Genomic DNA, 24,836 nt, shown 5'->3' with positions numbered 1-24,836 from the left:
CAGGCTGTCTTGGATTTCCTTTCTTTTTTTTTTTTTAATGGTTTACATACCTCCCTCCATGTCTGTCTCTGATTTTTAGGCCATGACCCCAAGTTTGACATCAAACATTCCCCCAGCTGTCTTCCAAGGTCGAGGTGAGAGAGAGATATCTGTTAAAAAGGTTCTTTTTTTCTATTTGGTCCTTCTCTCTTTTACTTATATCCCCTTTCTTAAACCTAAAATTCATTTGAACAAGTTGTCCAAAGGTCCTTCAATAGATTTCTCAGCTCCTGAAGAAGGGATAACTCAGGTAGTATTTAGCTAAGTAGCATCTTCATCTCTGCCTTACAGAATCCACCCATTCCTTCAAGACCCAGGTCAAATATTTCTACTACAGAAGGCCTGGCCTTATTCAGACCCACACTCCCACCCTAACCCCACTCTTGCGAAATTATTTCATCTTTATATACATTTTATATTTATATATGTATATCTACATACACACATACCTATGTGTACAAACTTCCCGCAATAGAACATAAGCTCTCTGAGGACAGAGACTACTTTATTATCTTCTTTGCATCACCAGGCCCTAGCATAGTTCCTGGTATATAGTAGGAACTTAATAAATGCTCCTTGAATGAATGACTGTGTTCTGTCCCACTTTTCTTATATGCTCATGTATAAAATTCTTGTTTCAGATTGCTCTTGATTACTTAAGTCTAAACGCTTTGGCCCCTAGTTAGGGGTTGCAAAATCAAGTAAAATTGAAATAAATTTAGTGATCAGAGCAGTAGATTAGGAACTGTGTACTTTGGGTTCTAATACCTAGCCATTCTACTCCATGCTAATTAGCTGAATAAATTTGAGTAAATCACTGCCTTTTGGTGCAATGTTCATTAGGATGTCATGAGGAGTTTGGAGAAGTCTCTAACACACCCTGAGTAGCTCTTTGGAAGACAAAGTCAGTCTTCTTTCTCTATGAAACTTACCGGATAAAGGGTAGGGAGCAGTGTAGGGGAGAAATTAAAAGAACTGAAAAATGTTAACTCTCATATTGTGTGGGAGATGTTTTGCAAGTTATTCCTTCAGAATTTTTTTAATTGATGGAGGTTACCCAACCTGATCTCTTTCTACCTTTCCAGTGTTCTAAATTCACACCTTACTCCCCTCCATCATCTAGTGACAAGATTCTTTGCTATTCTTTGAACAGAACAGTTCATCTATAGGATAACTACCATATTTGAACTCATTCCATTGCACTTAATGCACTTGCTAAAAGGAAGTAAAAATTAAAAAACAAAATGGAGAAGTGGTAAGATCTAACCAAATACATAGCAGAAGAAATCCATTGTTGAAGTAACAATTTTAATAGCACTCCAGGACTGATTTTAAAGTTAACTTATAAAAGAAGTTTCTAAAGGCACCCTCCAACACCCTCAAAACAAACAAATTACTATCAAGAAGAAGAAAATATTTATCCTCTGACCTCTACAAGATGTTAAAAAGAATAGAGTGAAGACCTCCAGCATGTTGAATTGTTCCTCTAGAAAGGATTCATGGAAAAACATGAATGAGACTTGTCCATCACAAGAAGGCATAGAGAGGTTGCGATTTACATTTGTGGAAGAAGATCCCTACTTATGAAGTCATGGACTTCAAAGCACCCTCTATTCTTGCCACTTTATACAGCTCCTTGATGTAGTATGGATCCAACCATACTGAAGGTCAACTGATTTTCACTATATATGTCATGATATTTACTATTATATCTCTTAGGCTGGCTCGCCTCTTTGCTGTTTTCCCCCGCCCCTTCTCCTCTCACCAAAACACAGAGAATAGTACATATTTCCTTGTCCTTTGCTGTTCGTGTCATAAAGGAGTTCTACTATACTATTACCCCTATTATTGATTTTGTGTGTGTGTGTGTGTATTTTCTTTGGCTCAACACCCCAAAAAGCTAGTTAATTGAATTGGTTATAACTGCTGAGTGAGTACAAGTGTACAAATACCTGGAAATCATGGGAGTTCAACCTCTTTTCAAATATCTCTCTGGACTTCCCATTCCCTTTTAGTAAATAAGATGAGAAGTGCTTCCTAACGATTAGAGCTATCTACAAATGGAATGAGCTGCCTCAGAAGTCATAGGATACAGAATTTGAGAGCTGGAAGGACTGCAGTGTCCAGCTCTTCCAACCTATTCCCAAAAGGAGCTCACTCCCCACTGTAACATCTCTAAAAAGTAGTCAGTTGCTCATCTTCTGTTCAAAGGCCTCTAAGGAGAGGGTCCCCACTACTTTTTGAAGCAGCCCACTCCAGTTTTGGACAGCTGTGATTGGCCTGAAGTTTTCAAGAAGAGGATTTTTGACTAGCTGTCAGGAGTGTAATAGAAGGGATCCTTTTTTAGGCTTGGATTGGATCAGAGGTCTCTGAGATGCCTTCTAGCACTGTGATTTTATGAGCCTTTCACATAATATTCTCATGCATAGAACCAAATGGAACATGAGAAAACAGCCATTAACCAAAATAGGGGTGTTTGTTGTTCAGGCTTTTTTCAGAAATTAACAACTCTTGGTGACACCATTTGAGGTTTTCTTTCTTTCTTTCTTTCTTTCTTTCTTTCTTTCTTTCTTTCTTTCTTTCTTTCTTTCTTTCTTTCTTTCTTTCTTTCTTTCTTTCTTTCTTTCTTTCTTTCTTTCTTTCTTTCTTTCTTTCTTTCTTTCTTTCTTCCTTTCTTTCGCAATTGGGGTTAAGTGACTTGCCCAGAGTCACACAGCTAGTGAGTGTTATGTGTCTGAGGCCAGATTTGAACTCAGGTTCTCCTGACTCCAGGGCCGGTGCTCTATCCACTGCACCACCTAGCTGTCCCTAAGACTTGCTTTTGATTTATTATTCAATTGCTCTTCAGTCATGTCAACATTTCACTGGCTCTCTATCTACCATAGGCTGAGCTATCAATGAGAAGTTGAATAATTAGAGTAAATGGTTAAAGCTGTCCCAAACTAAAATGGGCTCCTTTAAGAAATAGTGAATACCAAATCCCTGAGTTCTTCAAATGGTGACTGAAATCACACAGCTACCAAGCATCAGAGGCTGAATTTGAACTGAGGTCTTTCTGACTCCAGGTATGGGACTCTATCCACTGTGCTACCTAGCTGCCCCCAAAATGGGGATGAGGATATGGTGATAAGAACAGAACTGGAGTAAAAGAGCAAATATTAACCACAACTCACAAGGCATGTTCAGTTCAATTTTTAGAGGTCATGTGGTATAGCAGAAAGAGTACTAGAATTCGAATCAGAAGACCTGGGTTGAAGTCCTGACTCTGTCACGTATTGAGTATATGACCCTGGGTAAGTTGCTAACCTTTCTGGCCTTCAGCTTCCCCAGGAACTTTGTAAATGGACTCTACCATAAAATCATAGAATCAGAGCATCAGAGTCAGAATTATGGCCATGATAGCCCACCCTGTTCAATCAACTCCAGTGGTTTCCCACTTTGTCTTATAAAGCCCTTTACAACCTGGCCCCTTTCTATCTTTCCAGTCTTCTTACACCTTACATTGGGCCCCTGTATGAACTCTATGATCCAGTGACACCAGCCTCCTCGTTGTTCTTCACACAGGACAATCCATCCCCCAACACCAGACATTTTCATTTCCCATATTCTTTGTTGAGAATTCTCTCTCTCCTGAATGGCTGAGCAAGTTGTGGTATATGAATGTAATGGAATACTATTGTGGTATATGAATGTAATGGAATACTATTGTGCTATAAGAAATGATGAACAGGCTGACTTCAGAAAAACCTGGAAAGACTTATATGGTCTGACCCTGAGTGAGGTGAGCAGAACCAAGAGGACTTTGTACACAATAACAGCCACGTTATACGATGACTAATATTGTTAAACTGAACCCTTCTCAGCATTACAAGGATCTAAGACATCTCCAGAGGCCTCGGGTTGGAAAATGCTGTCCACATCCAAAGAAAGAACTATGGAAGCTGAATCACTATCATTTATTTTTACCTTCTGTTGAGTTTTGTTTCATCTTTCTGATGGTTCCTCCTATTGGTTTTAATTTTTACTTACAACTTCATTAATGCGAAAATATGTTTAATAGGAATGTAAATGTAAAGCCTATATCAGATTGTGCACTGTCTTGGGGAGAGTGGGGTGGGGGAGGAAGGGGGAGAAAAATTTTCAACTCAAAAGAGTATGGAAATGATTGTTGATAAATCAAAATAAATTAATAAAATTAAAAAAAAATAAACATGCTAACTCTATGGAGCAAGACATTTCCCAGTGAAGAACTGTGTCACAGTTCTTAATAAAATCCTTAATAAAAGGAAAAAAAAAAGAGAGAATTCTCTCCCTCCTTATCTCCACTTGTAGCTTCCTTGACTCTTTTCATATCTCAGCTAAAGTCTTACCTTCTTCAGGAAGCCTTCCCCAGTCCCCTAATTCCTTGCCTTCCCTGGTGATTGTTTCTAATATATCCCGGACATACATCTTGTTTGCACCTGGTTGTTTGCATATTGTCTTCCTCTATTAAATGGTAAGCTTTTGGGGGTCAGAGATGATCTTTTGTTTTTCTTTGTATCCTTGAGCTTAACACATTGCCTGGTACATAGTAAGCAACAAATGCTTGTTGACTAACAGTCAAAATACTTTTGTCTTTGCTCCTGAAAAGAACCCTCAGATTAGATAAAAGTATCCCTGCACAGTGACATGGATGTGGGAGTGGATTACGTAGTGTGAATATTTTCTCTCTTTTGAGGTAATTTGACTCCTTCAACAGGCATGTTATGAGTGAAAGTCCCTATTTTTATTTCTCCCATAGGGAGCTGTTACTGCATTAATAATAATAAGTAATTATGGACAAGACATTGTGCTAGATGCTAGGTTAGTTTTGGGCAGCTAGGTGGCGAAGTGGAGAGCGAGCCAGGCCTGAAGTCATGAAGACTCCCGTTCCTGAGTTCAAATCTGGTCTCAGATACTTCCTAGCTGTGTGACCCTGGGCAAGTCACTTAACCCTGTTGGCCTCAGTTTCCTCATCTGTAAAATGAGCTGGAGAAGTAAAGGGCAAACTACTCTAGTATCTTTGCCAAGAAAATGGCATGTCAATGGGCAGCTAGGTGATGCAGTGGATAGAGTACTGGCCCTGGAGTCAGGAGGACTTGAGTTCAAATCCAGCTTCAGACATATAACACTCATTAGCTGTGTGACTCTGGATAAGTCACTTATTATCAAAAAAAAAAGAAAGAAAGAAAATGGCATGTCAAATGGGGTCATGAAGAATCAGACACAACTGAAAATGATCAGCAACAACATGATTAGTTTTGCTAAATATTCTCTTTTTACTTTATTAAAAGGGTTGACTTTCGGGTATGGTTGAGGGAAGGGGTGAAGTGGGAAATGCTAGGTAATGTAAAAACTAAAGATATCAATAAAGTCAATTTAAAAAAGAATAATGCGAGATTCTCAAGGACAGACTGTTTTGTTTAAGTTTTTGTATCACCAGCACCTAGTACAATCCCTGACATAATAGGTGCTTAATAAATGCTAGTTGGATGAATTAATAGCTGCCTTGTTCCTAGAGCAGTATGGGGGTTCTCAAAGCATGGAGCCTGGGTCAATTTCCTCAATTTCCTGAAATCTAGGGGCAGCTCTGGGGACACAAATGCATAAAATTATTTCCCTACCATATCACGGTGAAGCCTTTCCTTCAACCCCATCATGTGGCAAGTGAACTTGGGGAGGGACAATATTCCTTCCCTTTCCTTCTGGCTGCATGTGCTAGCCCTGCTGCTGCTCTTGCTATGGTTAATTAGATACATCTGGCCTACAGGCGTCTGTTAGAGTGAACTGAGGATGTATTTCAAGCAACATACTTGGTTCCTTACTGAACTTACTGAGTGAAAGTTTAGCCATCTGGGAAGCTAGGACCTGAAGCTGAAATATTAGAGCCAGATTCCTGCTTCAGCATATTCCTGTTTGAAGTATTCAAATATTTGAATATATTCACAGTTTTCTGTATGATCCTTCTTTTCATAATCAATGAACAATAATGAGAGGTCAGCTACCTTCCTCCCACCTATGGTGAGGTATGCCCCTGGGAAAGAGCCAAAGCCTGGGGACCAATCTCGGTTTCTAAATCTGGTTCAGAGAAATGTTCTTCACGTAGCCCTTGGACATTTCAGACTAGGAGAGAAGAGGGTATGGCAACAGCTCATTTCAAATGCCTTTAGGCTTTGGGGCAGGGGAAGGAATGGGAATGAAGATGGTGGTTGTAGGGGGAGGAGTAACAGAGTTCCTAACCATTTTTCAGCCTGGATCATGGAATCATAGATTGAGATCTGAAAGGGATCTTGGAGGCTCATCTAGTCCAACCCCTTCATTTATAGATGAAGAAACTTACATCCAGTTAAGTGGCTTGGCCGAGGAGAAGGGACCCCTGAGAATGAGCTAAGTCTTTGAGCTAGTTCCCATTTACCATTTTGGTTCTTCCATGGATTTAAGGTCTGATTTCAGTTAACGATCTTAAATCCTCTATGTTTTAGTGCTAATAGAGGCCTCAACACTGAATGCCATCCTACTCCACACAGATATTAAAAATTCTGAAGAATAAATGAAAAAGAACTTTGTAACTGATTGTACTGGCCTAGGAGTCAAGACATTTGGTTTCTAACTTTGGTTTGATGGTTAACTGACAGGGTGACCGTGATTCAAATTATTTAGTCTTTCCAGGCCTCAGTTTCCTCATTTGTAAAATTAAGGTCTTTGATTCACTTGCTCTCTTTCAGCTTTAAGACTCTCGATCCAACTATAGCAACCTAAAGTAAGCTGGATATGCCTCAAAGGTATTAGGGGAAATGTTTGTATATTTGTTCTTGCTACATCTTTGAAGTAAATATTCCTGTGTAAAAGGTACTTGATGATAAGTGGATAAATGGAACTGATAAATGGTGCTAGTTACTGGCCCCTAACAAATGGAGAGAAAATAGTTTAGGGGGGTTCACATCAATGGCAGTAGAGAGAAAAGATACTTTCAGCCTTCTCAGGGTACTTCAGAACCCTGAAAGGGAGTTGTAACGGGTCTGGCTCTAAGAGAGAATGCTAGATCATCCTTGTTACATATGCCACCATTGTGCCAAAGGCACCTGTCTCACAAGAAGGGAGTGGGTCCCTGAGCAGGGTTGCTCCCAGGCTACTCTTGAGGGTGTCAGTAAGTGTGAGGTTTCAAGGATTCCTTTTCTCCCTCCATTTACTGCTGATTCTTGTCCTGTTTTCAAAGCAGAAGAATCATTTATTCAAGGTCTGCTGAAGTAGGCCAGAATTTTATGAGACCAAGCAATTATAGCATCCACATGGTCGCTGATCACAGGGACATGAATTGTAGCAAAGCCAGAGATTATATCCTGACAATAGGTGAAGTCACATAATAGAATCAGCTCTAATCAGTAGCCTTGGGGTTCATGTTATCAGCTAGGAAGTGAAAGAAGTAAGGAAAAAAGAGACAGGAAAGCATATAGATTTTCCTTGGTATCATTTCCTTATGGAATTTGCTGGCACTCTGGTTCTGAATTTCCAAAGCCTAGTGGATGGAATCAGAGCAGACAATGAGGCAAAAGCATGATAAAGCAGACCTGATTAATAATTTGAAGTGAAAGAAGCCAGCTCTGTCCCCTACTGAGATCAAATGATATCTTTTCAAATAGAGGGGGGAGATTTCACCCTCCTCTTCTTCAAATCAACAAAAATTCAGTGAACACCTACAATATGCAAGTCACTGAGAGTACAAAGACCTGTAAAACTCAGTCCCCAGTCTCTTAGCTACAGGACCTGGGCATGGTGTGTATGTGAGACTTTGTGTGGGCTTCCAAATGATTCAAATGTGAGTTTTAGCTCTGGACAAAATAGTCCTTAATCACACATAGTCCTCTTGATGAATTAATTCATCATAAATGTTATTGGGGCAGGGAGGATAACAAAGATCCCCATGTTTTCTAATTGCCTTCCTATTCATAAATTCTTACTATTCAAGGTGTTTTCCTGGGACCAACTAATTTTACCTATGAGGTAGGTGTAATGGGAATTACTAACATCACTTTTTAGATGAGTAAAGAGAAGCTTAGAGAAATGGTCTGGTTTACCCAAGCAGAAGCTTCTTCCTTGGCAAGATGGCTAGAACTCGGTCTCAGAGTGTTGAGTTTAGAGAGTCTCGAGTTAAAAGTGTGCCAACAGCATGTTAGCAGAGTAGGAACAACGGATCTTAGCAGCTTGTTGCAAATATAAATAATTAAAATTGGACACTACCAAATGGTGGAGTGGGGTGAGCTCCTGCCTGTAGCTCCTGGCAATCATAGCACCATTACCCCTAGGTCTTTGCCTTACCCCCCCAAATGAGGGTCTGCTTGGTGCTGCTTATCTAAGAGGACAAATTTTTGCTTGAAGGGCAAAAATGTTGAGTTATGTATCTCTCCCAACATCATGGTCGAGCCATATTGGCCCACCTGCTATTTTTCATTCCACGCTTCTGCGTTGGCTTTCTGAAATGACTGGAAGAGTTTCCCTCCTCACCTCTACCTCTTGGATTCCCTGGTCTCCTTCAAGATTCAGCTCAAAACTAGGGGCAGCTAGGTAGTGCAGTAGATAGAGCACCAGCCCTGGAGTCAGGAGGACCTAAGTTCGAATTGGCCTGAGATACTTCAAAACAACTTTCTGGTCTTGTACTTGCTGGTACCCACCATCTAAGGTTACTTCAGATCATGCATACTTCTGTGCTCTCAGACAGTTTTGCTTTTGTCCTTGCGTCTCACACTGAGCATCATGCTTACTACTATTCCCTACTATGGTAAGTGCTTAATAAACTCTCATTGCTTGATTACTTGATAGAGTTGCCACGCTTCATGAGAAGTCATGCTCTCTGCCTTCCAATGCTTCCTCCATTAGTCCTCACCAAGGTCTTGCATCATACATAGCAACAAAGCACTAAAAATTAAAAGCCGATCCAAACTGACAAATTCGTTTTGCTCCTTTCTCTTCCTGCCGCCATTTGTCAAGAGAGACAAACACAGCAGGCCGGAGGGACAACGACCAGGGCCAGCCTTACAATAAAGGATTGGTGCTTCTGTGTTAATGGGACATTCTGGCAGCATGCTTGAGATCTGTCAATTAGGGCCACGTCTGTGATTTAAGCAACAGAATGTTGAGGCAGGTGTTGAAAAGATGGCGGTGCCATTAGCATATTGCTCAGAGAAGACAGACTGATGGATGCCAAGGGAAAACTCATTGAATCCAAATTCCACTATTGTAACTGAGAGCTGATGAAAGGTGATACAACTATAATCATACTTCTGGAGCCAACTGCTAAGTGATGAAAAGGAATTTGCTTAAATCCTAAAGGGTTGTTTTTTTAAATTTTATTTTAAGCCTAAGTTCTCTTTCTAAAAGGAATGGAGGCAAAGAAAGATCACATAACATAGAAAACAGGAATGCAGATGGCAGAGAGATTCCTTTGTTGAAAGCTGAGAACTCTCTGAACCTCAGTTTTTTCATCTGTTAAATGGGGGCAAGAATATTTGCATTACAATCCCTTTGAGGCTATTATGAGAAAAGTAATATAAGCTTGTTAACCTTAGCTCAATAATTTTATATCTTTTGAGGGAAGATGGTAGAAAGTAATGAGTGCTAGCCTCTGAGTCAGTAGACTCTTGTTCCAATATTAGTTACACCAGTTATTAGCTGCGTGACCATGGGCAAATCCCTCAGCCTCTTAAGCCATTCTATTCCATCTTTCCTAGGTTCTTAAGCCTTCTCTAACTTTTATCATTGCTGTTTGTGTAGATATCTCACCATACTGAATTGTAGCTTCCCTGATGACAGGATGATAACCTTTTTTCATCTTTGACTTCGCTCCCACCCCCAAAATTTAGCACGACAATTAACCCATAATAGATACTTGAAGAAGGCAACTAGGTGGCACAGTGAATACAGCACTGGGCTTGGGATCAGAAAGACTTATCTTCATGAGTTCAAATCCAGCCTCAGACATTTACTAGCTTTAAGTGACTCTGGGCAAGTCACTTAACCCTGTTTGTTTCAGTTTCCTCATCTGTAAGATGTACAGACGAGGAAAATCTGTAAAATGAGCTGGAGAAGGAAATGGCAAACCAGTATCTCTGCCAAGAAAAACCCCAAATGGGATCATGAAGAGCTGACCATGACTGAAACAACTGAACAACAATAACAACAAAGGGCCTTGAAAAGTATTAGTTGTGTTGAATTAAGAGAGGTTGTGGGTCAGCAGGAGTCATGGTCATGATTTATAGGGGGAAATGGAAGCCAAAGTGAGACCCACAGTCCTCACAGGAAATATGAATGGGTGACAGACAGCCTTGTCTAGAGAAAGTGAGACAAAGAGGTGATTCATTTATGGGTCATCATGGTATAGGAGAAAGATCCCTGAATCTAGATTCAGAGGACCTAGGTTTGAATCTTGGTCCTATCACTCAGTATTACCTATGTAACCTTGGGCAAGTCACTTTATCTTTCAGAGTCAGTGTGGAGTAGTTGAGTAGAGTGTTGGACTTGCAGTCAGAAAGACCAGAAAGTTACATGACCCTAAGCAAGTAACTTTGTACCACGATCTCATCTATAGAGTGAAAGCGTTAGACTCCATGGGCATAAAGCCCCTTCCAAATTTAGAACTACAATTTTGTTACCTAACATAGTACCCACAAGTTGTAAAACTCAAATCTTCCCTATTCCATTGGGGTCCAGGACATGCAAGGAAGAACCTAGAATTTAAAGAACAGAGCTCTAAACTTGGAAGTCAGAATCTTGTTTCTGAGAATCTGGGTTCCTTATGGGGAAAAATATCTCTGAATTATCTCTCATGTAGACCACAGCCTACTTTATCTATCTATTAGGCCAACCCTTTTGCTATACTTTTGGGTGCAAGATGCTCACTTAGCAACCATCTGTTGCTATTCAGATTCTCTGTTACTCCTGGAGATCGGCAGAGAGCAACACTGATGAAAGTAATTAGTGCTCATAGTTGTTAAAGCAGGATTTTTTTGCCTTTTTGGTTATATTCCAAAAGACTGTATTGATTATACGGTTACTGATGCCAATTAAGACAAAGAAAGAAGAAGTTAACTCAGCCCCTGGTGAAATAGCTAACAGCAAGCATGTCCAAACTGGAAAACTTTGTTTTATTGGAAACACTTCGCTTCTCTGAAGAAAGCAGGCATCCTATCCCTCAGAGAGTGAAGAGAAAGGAATTGGAGCTAATATGGAGGAAGGCAGAGAGGTACAGCGAAAGGGTACAACATATATAGTAAGGAGAGCTGGGTTTGTATCCTGGTATTGCCAATTATTATCTGTGTAATCCTGGCAAGTCTCTTTGCTTCTCTGAGCCTCAGTTTCCTTATCTGCAAAATGGGGGTAATACCCATACAGAGAGTTACTGTGAGGAAAATATTTCTTAAATTTTAAATTGCTATATAAATGTATAATATTACGATTAGTAGAAAAGACTGGATAGGAAGTTGAGTATGAGTTATCATTCTCTACAATTGATAACATGTAGAATATTGGCCTAAACTGTCATAAGAGGTAGTAAAATGGATAGAAAATCAGCCTTGGAGTCAGGAAGACCTGGGGTTCAAGTACTGCCTCTTATACATACTGACTGTATGACCATGGGCAAGTCACTTGACCTCAAAGTCCTAGGCAACTCAGTAAGACTTCTTAAATTACAACCCATTTGCTGATTTATGGGGAGGAGGGAATTTCCAAATTGAACCTCTAGCTATTTGGTGAACTCGACATTTATCTCCCATCTCTGATCTTTTTGTTTGTTTGTTTGTTTATTTAAGTGACTTGCCCAGGGTCACACAGCAAGTAAGTGTCTGAGGCCAGATTTGAACTCAGGTCCTCCTTACTCCAGGGCTGGTGCTCTATCCAACACACCACCTAGCTGCCCCCTCCCATCTCTGATCTTAATTATAATGAATAGTTAATAAGAACAATATAACCAGCTGCCATTTCCATACCTTTCCACTGGGTATCCTGTATGTCACTTCCTCCTTACTTCTTCATTGAATGCTGAGCTTCTTTCATGATTCTACTGAGAAAATATTACCATGAAAGCTTAAGGAGAAGAGAGTATAAAGGAAGAGGCGATGGCAAAATGTTGCTGAGGGGTTAAGAAAGATGAGGATTGAGAAAAGGCCATTAGATGTGGTGATTGAGAGGTCATTGGTAATGTTAGAGATAACATTTTAATTTGAGTCACATAGTTGGATTTCTGCTTTGGGGATATTGATCCGGGCACTATGTGGATTAGCAAGATGGGACAAAGTAGAAACTATTAGCAATTAGAAATTTCTTATAATACTCAAGGAAAGAGGTAGTGGAAAACTGAACTACGATGGCAGCTATGTGAATGGAGAGAAGGATATGGATGTCAGAGATGCTGTAGAGGTGGAAATGCCAAAACTTGGCCACTAATTGGACATTGGCATGGGGAAAAGATAAGGGGAAGAATAGAGTTGAGAATGACTAAGTTTTTAGACCAGAATGATCAGAAGGATAGTGGTTCCCTCAAGAAATTGGGCAGTTTGGGGGAAAGTGAAATTTAGGAGGAAGTTATTGAGTTCTATTCTGGACATGCTGAATTGGGGATGGCTTTAGGTCATCTTAAGCAGAGATTTCTAGCAAGCAGTTGATATTGGACTAGAGCTCATTAGAGAGATAAGGGCTGGGAGTCACATTCATTATGTTGATATTTTAACCCATAGGCGATGATAACATCACCCAGAGAGAAGATGGAGGGAGAAATAACAAAGGATTGTACAGAGCCATGTAAACTTTTGAAATCATTGTTGGAGGAAAGCCTTTAAGGTGAATCCTCATCTACTGAATTAAATCTTTTTTTAAAAAAAATCTATAAGCAATAAGCACAGTGGGATATTTCCCCTGAATCATGTAACTATAAAGATATGGTCTACTGTAGAATAATCATCAAATTGTATTTGAGAACACTTTAAAGGAAACAAAAGAGCATCTAGTGTCTGAAGAAAAATCTACCATCTGTAATGAGAGTTCTGTCAATGGTAAAAATAAAACAAGACCAATAGATAATGAAATTATATAATATAGAGAAAGTGGCAGAAAAAGTGAATAAAAGCGTAGAACCAAGGAGGAATCACGTTCAATATAAAAATCCTGTTACACATAGTGCAACCAAATGCATAAATCACATGTAGCAATATGGCATATGCACATGTAACAATAGTAAATTCTAGAGGAGTACATGACAAATTTTGCATGCTAATATGTATGTATGTGTATATATATACACATATATATGTATATATATACATATATATGTATATATATCCACATTAGCTTTGAAAAAAACTGAAAACTCAGATATTTTAAAAGCAACAATACTGGCAAAGATAAACACATAAAATGTATTACAGTGGCATACAAAGATACAAAGCACACATCATAGATACTCTATCAAAAATTGTATTTGGCTATTTGAGGAACCACGCCTCCTATTTTTGGGATATACCAGAAGGATGTCTAGTCACTGGCCTAATGGTTCTGACACTTCTACATTGACTTCAACATCTGGATGGTTGACTATCCTTTAGTCCTAAATCTGAGGTTGTTGTATCACAGTCTCCCCTGGGGGCACCTCTGTGAGTGGGATATACTTGGTTGAGTTCCCTGACTCTCGAAGGAGTAACAGTAGATAATCCTTATCAGAATCACAACTTTCTGAGCTATTATCTAGCTCTATCAGTCTCTCTGTGGTAGACAGTTAAGCTTTTTTCTTTTTTGAGCCCACTTAGCTGACTGGTCATCATAACTGTCCAATGATTCATCAGGAAGTCCCCAAGAAGTAATCAATGGTTCCAGTGCATTGTCTTTGTAGAGTCCTGACCATTCTCTAGGAATATCAGTAAATTGACAAGTTTCCCCATCTTTCTATGACATGGTAGGACTTTCCATCAATTTACTATTCCGTTTGTGCAATGCACACAAGGGATCCTTATTGGACCACTGTCGCCTGTATGAAGATCTTGACAGTTGAGTTGATTTTGTACAACTACTTGTTTCCATCAGAGATTTTTTTGAGATGAGGCCACAACCTGATGTTAATTCTCTTTCAGCTTCTCTTTTGACTTAAACACATACTGGTTATACATTCTTCCATTTTCTTCACCTCCAAAGCAGAAATCAAGACAAATGTGGCTGTCTTCCAAACATTAGTAAGTATGAAATAAAACCTGTGACATCATTATTGGTAGAATTATATGCATGTGCTAGAAGTGCCATATGCTAATTCCACTGAGATTTCTGTTCAGATTTTAAGGTTCTAAGTCTACTTTACAGAATAGCATGAAATGTTTAAGCTATGGGTCTCTCTGAGGATGGTAAAATGTGGGTCTAGATTTCTTAATTGCTGCAAAGGCCAACATCTTCTTTAGCAATTTGCTTTCAGAGTCTCTACCTTGGTCAGAATGAATTCTAGCTAGGAAGTCATATATTGAAAAATATTTTTTCCCATAACACCTCAACAGTGGTTCCTTGTTAGGTATGCCTATGCATAACCAAGTGAAATATGTGGTCAGTCATCAATGGGATATGGCTCATGTTTTTACTGTCTCCTTCCAGAGACAGAAAGTTAATGCAGACAAGCTCCAACTATTTGCTGATGCTTATATACTCTAAGCATGAAGAGAAAGCTGCTAAGACTTTTCTCTGACTACACTGAGCACAAGATGCAAATTCCTTATGCACACCTCCTTTTGGTTCCAGTGAAATCTGTTTCTCAATAGTTCAAGGGTTCTTTCTTGACCCAAATGTCCAAAGTCATCATGTAATGCCTTTGTTATCATAAGACAAAATTTATGAGGCAGCACCAATTGTTTCTTCTCACGTGGGATGAGTTAGAGTCCAGTATATCGCTCCATTGCAAAGCACCAACAAAACTAAGAATATTAATGAAGTTTACCAAAAATACTCTAATTGTCAAAATCAAAAATAGATACTTATTTTTCATGGTACAGTTTATCTAATTTACTTTTCTGATATCGATAGATAATACTTGAAGGCACAGGCTATGACATCAATAGTGTACCGTGTGAAGGGTCAGGAACTAGAAAGTGGTTAATCAATAGATACAGGAGCCAAAGGTACATCCAAGGTACAATATGCCAATAATGTCATTTCTGAATGGGTAAGAAGCTGAGGGACACAATATTCTTGGAACATTCTGAGAAAAGTACACAATGTTCTTGGGCCCCAACAAGGTCCCAAGGTTGAAAAGTCCAAACAGTAAAATTTTGCCTTGAGACATAAAAGCAAAATCGTAGTCAAAGATCAAAATAGGCCGGAAATGGGAGATGTAGCTCTATCTCTCCAATCTTCCTGATAAGCTGCTGTTGCTCCTTTATCCTTTCAAACTGGCAGCATTGGGTTGAGTATGTTCAGATGACAGAAAGGAGGCCAGTTTGATTTGAGTGTCAATATGTGTATGGAGTAATGGGGACAAGATAAAGCAAGACATGAGATTCGAAAGATGGTACTACCCCTTCTGGGGTCAGTTCCCCAACTCCCACTTGTATTGGTTGGCCAAGTACCTAAAGGAGGATTAACTACCACTCTCTTGAAGTTCTAGGGGTAGTACTAAAGGGCTAGGTTTCTAGTATTAGTACTAGGTTTCTCAACTTTGCATCTGCTGCTCTGCCTGGTTTCAACTACATGGAATAAGAGTCCCCTGTAGTGAGTACTCCCTGGTGTCCCTCTCCTGTTTCCTGCCCCCTTTTGTGTTATCTCTTACCATTAGATTGTGAGCTCCTTCAGGGAAGGCTCTGTCTTACTTTTTATTCATTGTATCCCCAGTGCTTAGCATAGTGCCTGGCATATTGTAGGTGTTTAATAAGTGTTTATTGGGTTTGGATTGGATAGTACTGTTGATCATGAACCTCCACCAATGGGTTTCCTATTAAAATCAGCCAGCTGCCTCATTTAGCTTTCACAAAAAAGTTTTTGCCAAGATGGAAAGAACAATTAGTGTGAAACATTCTCCTATAAAACCAAGAGCACAAATACATACAGGTGCATGGGAAAAAATGGGCTCACACTTAAGAGTACAATGATGGTGAGGCATACATGTAGGATACATGTATACCAAAGGAATATCTGACAACTCTCTATGGCATGAAAATCCTTTCTTGAATCCATAGCCAGAATTCTCTGGTATAAGAATTCATCCTCTCTGAAGCTTCCTCTCTCTGGTTGACTGTCATTTTACATCTATTTGTCTTCATTGTGTCACTCTGTCCCCAGCTAGACAGTTGTCTCCTAATTCTTCTGAGAAACAAACTCTCTCTTACCCGCAAGTATTATTCTCTTTCAGGAGTTTGGCTCCAACTCTTGAATTGGAATCTTCAGCTTCTAAACTTGGAGGCCTCCACTATTAGAATGGACCACCGCTCTATTAGCTTACTGCTGAAATTTCTCCATCCAATTAGCTGTTCTCTTCTAAACCCAATAAAGGAGGTCAATACCTTAATCAAAGATCACAGGGTTTAGATCATCTAAAACAAAACAAAACAAAACAAAACATTTAGGGGGGCAGCTAGGTGGCGCAGTGGATAGAGCACCGGCCCTGAAGTCAGGAGGACCTGAGTTCAAATCCGACCTCAGACACATAACACTCACTAGCTGTGTGACCCTAGGCAAGTCACTTACCCCCAATTGCCTCACCAAAACCCCCCCCAAAAAAACATTTAAAACTTCATCATGTAATTACACTGCTAATATTGATTAAGATGGGGTGATGTGAAACTCCTTGCCTTACAGGGTCTCTAAATATGGAAGACAAGGGCAGGTTGCTATCTGGCTCAGGGTTGATTGAAATAAAATAGTGAATCAAAGAGTTTATCTTTAGGAGTCCCCCAAATTGGCTCTTTCCAGCTTCGGTGTCTCCCTTTCAGTGCCTATCATCTGGGCTTTGCATCACTGACTCATGTTCTCTGTGCTTCTTTCAGGCCACTTGGGATTTGTTTCCACTGGCAAAGCAACCCTTCACCCCTTCTACCACTAGAGTCTCAAAGTCCAGCTCTCTCCATCAAGAAGCAAAGGACCCTTGGAGAAGAACCTTGAGGAAGCATAAGCCAATAAGCCAATGCTCCAAGTTCTATTTGGAACTGTGGGGCAAATTACTTCTGTACATTACCTCATTAGTACAGCATCATACTCCAGCAATGGACTTCCTGTTAAATGGGTCTCTGAATTCTAGTCATTTAACCTCATTGCCTTACTCGCAGGCTTCCCCTCTGCAAGCCTCATCCCTATTCTCACCAACCCTACCCCTCTCTACTTCTGATAGATACAGTTTGCCCATCTTTCTAGTCCATCCCCCTATGGCCCTTTCTCTATTCTAAATAAATCCTCTACCTCCTTTTTGACCAACAACATTGCTTCTACTCTCTCACTTCAATATAAATCTGACTTTTCTTAAGGATAATGCATATCTTTCAACCCTCTCTGTTAGAAGCTACTCTTCCCAGTGCTGCCAACTCAAAGGATGAGGAGAGGTGAGTATACATCTTTTTAGCTACTACTCCTTCCAGAGCATTCCTCTACTACCATCCCTCAATGGCCCTTACTCCTAGGGGATCTATTCAATCCATCCATTCCAATACCTCCTTCCCATCTTATTGTCATTACTTATCAAACTTGTTTCGCATCTGTGAAGAACTGCCATCACATTAATTTCTAGAAGACTCTAGCTCTGATCACACAGTTCCTCATTTTCAAATCCAATTATCTCCTTCTCCACCTTAGGTCAGCTATACACTCAATGACATGATCACACCTTAGACCTCATTGCAGTACCTCATGGAACTGCATTGCCTTTAAGAGGTAGCCTGATATAGTGTGGTGGCTAGAGCACCGGACTTGGAGTCAGAAGGGTCTAAGTTCACATCTTACCTCAGATATTTATTAGCTCTTTGGCCCCAGGCAAGTCACTTAACCTCTTTTAAGTCACTTTGCTCATCTGTAAAATGAGGATGATGGTAGCATCTACCTTGGAGGGTGGTAAGCTCAAATGCATAATGCGCCTTATAAACTAAAAATCCTATGTAAATGTTAAACGTTATTATTGTTACCCAGAATGTCATGAAGCTGTCACTCATACTTATATAAATCCTACTTTCTACATCCCTTTCAGTTCTGCAGCAATTATCTTCCCCCTAAAAAAACCCCTAAAAGGAGCTCAGACAATACCTGATTTGGACAAGCAGCACAAGAGCAAATCTGGTTAGCAGCCCCTCATTGTTGCTCTCCCATTCTTTTAAATAGCACTTTGTGAGAAAGTTCTAGGTTCCTGACTCCCATATGTTGTCCCTTCTTAGATGCCAGCTAGGGATAGTCAACTCCACACTCACCCCATCACTCACAATTTCAATGCACATACCATTTTTTCCAGTAATGAATTCTCCCCTCTACTCAGTCACTCTCTCTACTCAATGTCTCTAGGGATGGCTCTATCAAATCTTAGTAATTCATGAAATCAGCTCCCCTGGTCTCCACCCATTCTCCTTTCTTCACCATACTCTAGTTTCCAAATTTCAACATGACCAAAATAAATCCTGAGGCTACTTACCACCTGACACCCTTAAACAGGCTCAGGGAGTAGGAGAAAGCTCCATGTTACCATATCCTTGTGTATACAGCTGTCTCTTTTTTCCTGACATCCTTAACCACTGTTAGTACCTATCCTATCAATAAAGCCCTGTTCTTCTGCTTCTCCCTGGGAAGGGGTGGGGGACACATCTGTCTTACTAGCCTCAGAGAAAGAACCATAACTAACCACCAATACATCATAGGTAAAGTAAAGATAGCCCCCTTAAGTGCTTTCTGGCGCAGCATTTTCCCTATCCTCTTCCTGTTGTGCCTCTTCTATACTGTCCTTCCCCCCAGAGGATTGAAAGCTAGTGAGGACCAGCCCAACTCTCCCTATTTTTTCTCCCAGATCTCATCAGAGTTCCTTTCTCACTTTCACATTTCAATCCTTCCCCAATATTCTTCCTCCTACGTTGAAGAATGATCTGCTTATTCTCACACTACAACTCTCTTTGACTAGATCACTTTAGGACCCTGGCATGTTTTGGAGGAAGAAAGAGAGTTGTCGGGGCAGCTAGGTGGCGCAGTGGATAGAGCACCGGCCCTGGATTCAGGAGGACCTGAGTTCAAATCCGGCTTCAGACACATAACACTTACTAGCTGTGTGACCTTGGGCAAGTCACTTGACCCCATTGCCTAGCAACAACAACAAACACCCCCCCCCCAAAAAAAGAAAGAGAGTTGTCTCAGCCCCATCCCTTTGACCTCAGTTTGGAGCATGGGGATATTGCTAATACCTCTCACTGAGGTGGAATTAGTACAACCTACAATAATGGATCAAGTAGCTTGTCCTATTATGGCCCTACCCCAGGAACTTAAGGCTTCTGTCTGGCCCTTTGTGACTGTTTGCACAGCTTCCTGTCTACCAGTTCTTTCCCATCTGGAGCCCAGTCCCTGCAGCTCTGGCAGGCCAGCTGACCCAGACTGCTATACCAGAAGTGCAGGCTGTGGCTTTCTCTCTAGTGCCTGTTAGAATGTCTGGCCATGCCAGCTGGCTCTCAGCTGTAGGCACTTTGGACTTGGTTGCCCATTCTTGAGTTCCTGACAAACCTTTGGGTCATGTGCTAACCTTCTTCTCTGTTACTGCAGCCTGTCATCCATCTGGACAAGCACAGCTACTAGACCCCTCAGGTTGTTAGAGGCAAGTTACTCTGGGACTCAGTTGCAGAATCTCTCACAAGACTATCTTCTCCAAATCCGTGATGGCAGACACATATTTTAAATCATTCAGTTTATCTAGCAAGGGCATTTTCTCCTGCCTCATGCTCAGCATTACAATGCCCTGTGTCCTATGAGGATTCCCAGACATTTCTTCAAACGTTATGTCAAAATACTGGTCATTTTTCAGTAATAGGTTATGCTGCTCCATTAGAGGTATGGCACAGTCCAAAGCAGCTCTTACCAGTTTACTTAAAACTCAGGCAATAAAGACCTCTTAAATTGAAAATATGGTGAGGAGCTGTGTCTGTGTGCCTCAGCCCACTGGGGAATGGTCACTGATGAGTTTGTGATTAGGGTTAGGAAATGCTGCATCCCACTTCATCTCTATTAACCAGCATCCAGAGCTTTTGAGAGGAAAGTACTTCACAAACCTCAAAGTGCTATATCTATATATAGATATATTATATATGATACATATGACACGTTATTATCAATATTATTATTCTTTATTATCTAAGATCACTTCTCTCCCATTACTGTCCTCCACAGGAAATGATTGAAAGCCTTAGAAGACTGATAGATGGGTAATAAGGTAAAGTAATCTGACACTCTCCTCAACAATCAATAAAGGGAAAAAACAAAGTTCATGGCAGTAGCCTAAAGATGTAAAGTATTTATTGTTACTCTGGAAATTCCTGAATGCCTCAACAACCAGGGAAACAAAATCACCATAAATTTGTTTTGTTCATATTTTGTCTATGCCTACATATGTACATGTTGTCTCCTGTGGAAGAATGTAAACTCCTTGAGATCAGGGACCTTTTTTTTTTTTTGTCTTTGTATCCCTGACGCCTAGAACAGTGTTGGACACATAAGAAATGCTTGCTGATTAGTTGTTTGACATTACCAAGTCTTAATGCCTCTCTTACTACCTTAAGTGTTATCTGGTGAATGAGGAAAGGAGGAGTCTGGGAACCTGAATCAGAATTTTAGAGTTGGAATGGGCTTCATCAGCCATCTGGTCCAACCCACCATTGAAAGGAACCCCTACTGTAACATACACAACAAGTAGTCATTGAGACTCTGCTTGAAGATCTCCAAAGAGGGATAACCTACCACATCCTGAGACCAGTTTTTCTATCTTTGAACAACTCTAATGCTTAGGAAGCTTTCCCTGGCATCAATCCTCTATTTGTCTGTTTGTAACTTCTATCCATCATTCCTTGTTCTGCCCCCCAGGTCCAAACAGAACCAATCTAATCTTGTTTTCATAGGATGACCTTTCAAATATTTGAAGATAATCATCATGTCTTCCCTGTACCTCTTTTTTGCAAAGTTTAATATCTCCATTTCTTTCAACTCTATTCTCATATGGACTCAAGACCTTTCACTCTTCTAGTTGTCTCCCTTTGTACATTCCCCAGCTTATCAACATCCTTCGGAGACTGAGAAGACAACTTTTCCAGTGTGGGATGAAATTTAAGAGAAGGTTTATATGTAGGACCTGAACCAAGTATGAAAAAGGATATAAGGAGGGATGTTAGCTACTGGTGGGGAAGACATGTTAAAGATGCCTAATTTCAGGCAATTTCCTAAAGGGCCTTAGAACTGATTTCTTTAAATTTGATACATTGGACAATGCAAGGGATATAGAAACAGTCTTCATTCTAGAGATGAGGCACTGATGGGGACAAATCAGTGGATGGAGAGATAGTATTGGGCAGCATAGTTAAGATCAACAGAAACAGAAGATTTCCAGGGATTGGTAATAGGTAGGGAGGAGCAAACTCCTCTGAGTGTAATTTGGTTCTCCAGGCTTCTATACTTTAATCCTTTCTCCTTTCTTAGAAAGAAAAGAGTTGGGGAGGTAAGATGTTAGGCTCATCCAGAAAAACAGCTGAAATTCCCATATTGGCAAGGGGTCACAAAGGTGGAGAGAAAGAGAGTAGTAGCTGGGCAAGTTGGACATTAAGTTCATGTAGAGGCCATATTCTTGAGAATAGTTCTGGGAAGAAGAACTATAAATTAAATGTTTCGGGGGCACAGAGAGAAGGAGCTCAGCCCTGTCCCTAAGATACCAGCTGCATTTTGTAGGTAGCATACAGAAGGAGCTTAATTTCCTCTCAAATGTTGCTGCTAATTTTGAAAAATGCCTACCTCAATAAGACGTTAAAATATATAATAGGAGCACATGGATTGCTACACAATCCATATTTTCAAAAGAAAAGACCCATATGTTATGTGTTACAATGTTCCAAACACTGGCAGTGGGATGCCAGCATATCTGCTTATCATCATTGCTCATACTTTGCATGAATGTAAGGTAATGGCTCCCACCCCAATATCTTAAAGCACTTTGGAGCTGTTCATTCTCCCAGCACTTTTGTGAGGTTAGGTGCCAGTCCAGGTTTAAAAAGAATGCCAATAGGAGTGGCTTAAAATGGGAAACAAAAATCCCCACGGATGCACTTAGGGATTAAGAGTGAATACAGAATGATCAGGGATGCTAGGGTTAAGAGTGCTTGTTATTTTCCCTTTTCTCTCTTCTCTGCCCAGCACAGAAGTATAGTACAGAGGGATGTTCCTAAAGATGTATTCATAAAGACCTATTCCAGGTCTGCTAACTTCACTTAATCAAGCCATTCAATTCATTCGACATTTATTTATCCATCATTTATTATATGCCTAACAATTTGCTAGTGTCAGAGGAAAACCCCAGTTAGGAAGGGATTCATCAGTTAACAACCATTTATTAAGGACCTGTTATGTGCCAGGTCCTGCATTAGGAACTGGGGATACAAACAGTGAAATGGGAAAATCCCTGCCCTCAAAGGGTTTACGTTGTATTTGGGGAGCTAACATGTACATAAGCAGCTACAAAATTGATTATGGTAATTTGGGGTGAGAACATACTCTGGCACCCTCATTTAGGAGATGGAACTTGATCTGAGTTTAGAAAGAAACTAGGGATACTTAGAAGCTAGATTGAGAATTGAATTTATTCCAGGCGTGGAGGACAGCTTGTGTAAAGACATAGAGATGGGAGACAGAATGTCATGTGTGAGAATCAGTAAGTCATTTTGGCTGGACCCCAGAACTCATGAAGAGGAGTGGTGTATAATCAGCCCAGAAGTGTAAGCTATAGTCAGCTTATGAAGAGCTTTCAGCATCAAATAGGGAAGTTTGTCTTTTATTCTAAAGGTAATGTTGTTGTTGTTGTTAAAGGTCAAGTAGTTTGTTGTTGTTGTCAAGTTGTTTCAGTTGTGCCTGACTCTTTGTGACCCCATTTGGGGTTTTCTTGGCAAAGATACTGGAGTGGTTTGCCATTTCCTTCTCTAGCTCATTTCTACAGATGAGGATGCCAAGGCAAACAGAGTTAAGTGACTTGTCCAGGATTACACAGCTACACCAAATTTGAACTCTGACTCTGACCCTAGCACTCTATCCACTGTAACACCTACCTTCCCAGCGATAGAGAATCACTAAACTGTATAAGCAGGGGAACAACACGGTCAGATTTGTGTTTTAGGGATAGCACTGTGTTAGCTGTATGGATTACAGAGAAGAGAAGGTTCAAGCAGGGAGAAAACTTAGAAGGTTATTAGTCCTGAACAGAGGCAATTACCATGGGATTGGAGAGGAGGGGAACATTTGGGGAAGAGATATTTCAGAGGAAGACTTGACAAGATTTGGTGACTGATTGGCTGCATAGAAAGAGGGAAAGTAAAGAACTGAAGATAACTGAGATTGTGAACCTGAGTGACTGGGAGAACGATTGTGCTTTAAATCAGAACTGTTCCCCAATTTCTTTATCATTAATTTTCACTTCTCTAGCCACATCAGCTCTATTTGCTTCATTCATGTCTCCACCTATCCCAAGTGGTCTATTGTGCCCTTCAGATTCTTCGTCTCTTAGCCTGGGTGGGAACAAATCCTTTTTTCCTCTTAGGATCACAGAGTCATGGAGTTTTAAAGGGGCTTTGCAGGTCATCTAGCCCATCTCTGCCTGATGGATGAATCTGATCTATGATATTCCATACAAAGGACTGATTCAATTATTTATGAAAGAACACTTCTAACTTAGAGTCAGAAGATAAAGTACAAGTCCCAGTTCGGATAGTTATGAACTTTGTGATCTTGGGGAAGATCCTTAACTTCTCTGAAATTCCGTTTCTTCAACTGTAAAATAAATATAAGATTTATACTTCTTACCTCACAGGGTTGTGTGAGGAAAGAGTTTTGTGAGTTATAAATAAAGTACTATATTGAAAAGATTAATTATTATAAGATAAGATTGAGGTTTTTCAAGGGGAGTTTAATAGAAAATAAATGGTTAAGCAAAATTCTAAAATATAAAAATGATGAAAAGATACTGCTAAGCCAGAGAGTATCCAAAAGAAAACAACCTGAATCCTGGAAAACCTCAATCTTATACCAGATGAGGACTGGTTAAAGGAACAAGAAATATTTAACAAATATCCTATACTTTGTATACCTCATAACAAATATCCTATACCTCTTCACAGCTACTCTAAGGAGTAGGCAGAACATTGTTGCCCCTAGTTAATAAACAATAAACTAAAGTTCAGAGAACTCTAATGACTTTTCCAAGGTCACAATTGGGTTCTCTGGGTCTTTATTCAGTGCATTTCTTTTTTTTTAATTTTTAAATTTTAATTTTTAAAATTATTTTATTTTGATTTAGCAACAATCACTTCCATATGCTTTTGAGTTTAAAATATTTTTCTCCCCCTTCCTCCCTGCCACCCTCCCCAAGACGGTGCACAATCTGATATAGGCTATACATATACATTCCTACTAAACATATTTTCACATTAGTGATGTTGTAAGTAAGAATTAGAACCAATAGGAGGAACCACCAGAAAGAGGAAAAAAAATCCAACAGAAGAAAAAAAAGATAGCAAATAGTATGCTTCGATCTGCATTCAAACTCCATAGTTCTTTCTTTGGATGTG

Source organism: Phascolarctos cinereus, unplaced genomic scaffold (genome assembly GCF_003287225.1).
Source record: "Phascolarctos cinereus isolate Bilbo 61053 unplaced genomic scaffold, phaCin_HiC Scaffold_5;HRSCAF=322, whole genome shotgun sequence".
NCBI classification, from domain to species: domain Eukaryota; kingdom Metazoa; phylum Chordata; class Mammalia; order Diprotodontia; family Phascolarctidae; genus Phascolarctos; species Phascolarctos cinereus.
This window is presented reverse-complemented; position numbering follows the sequence as displayed.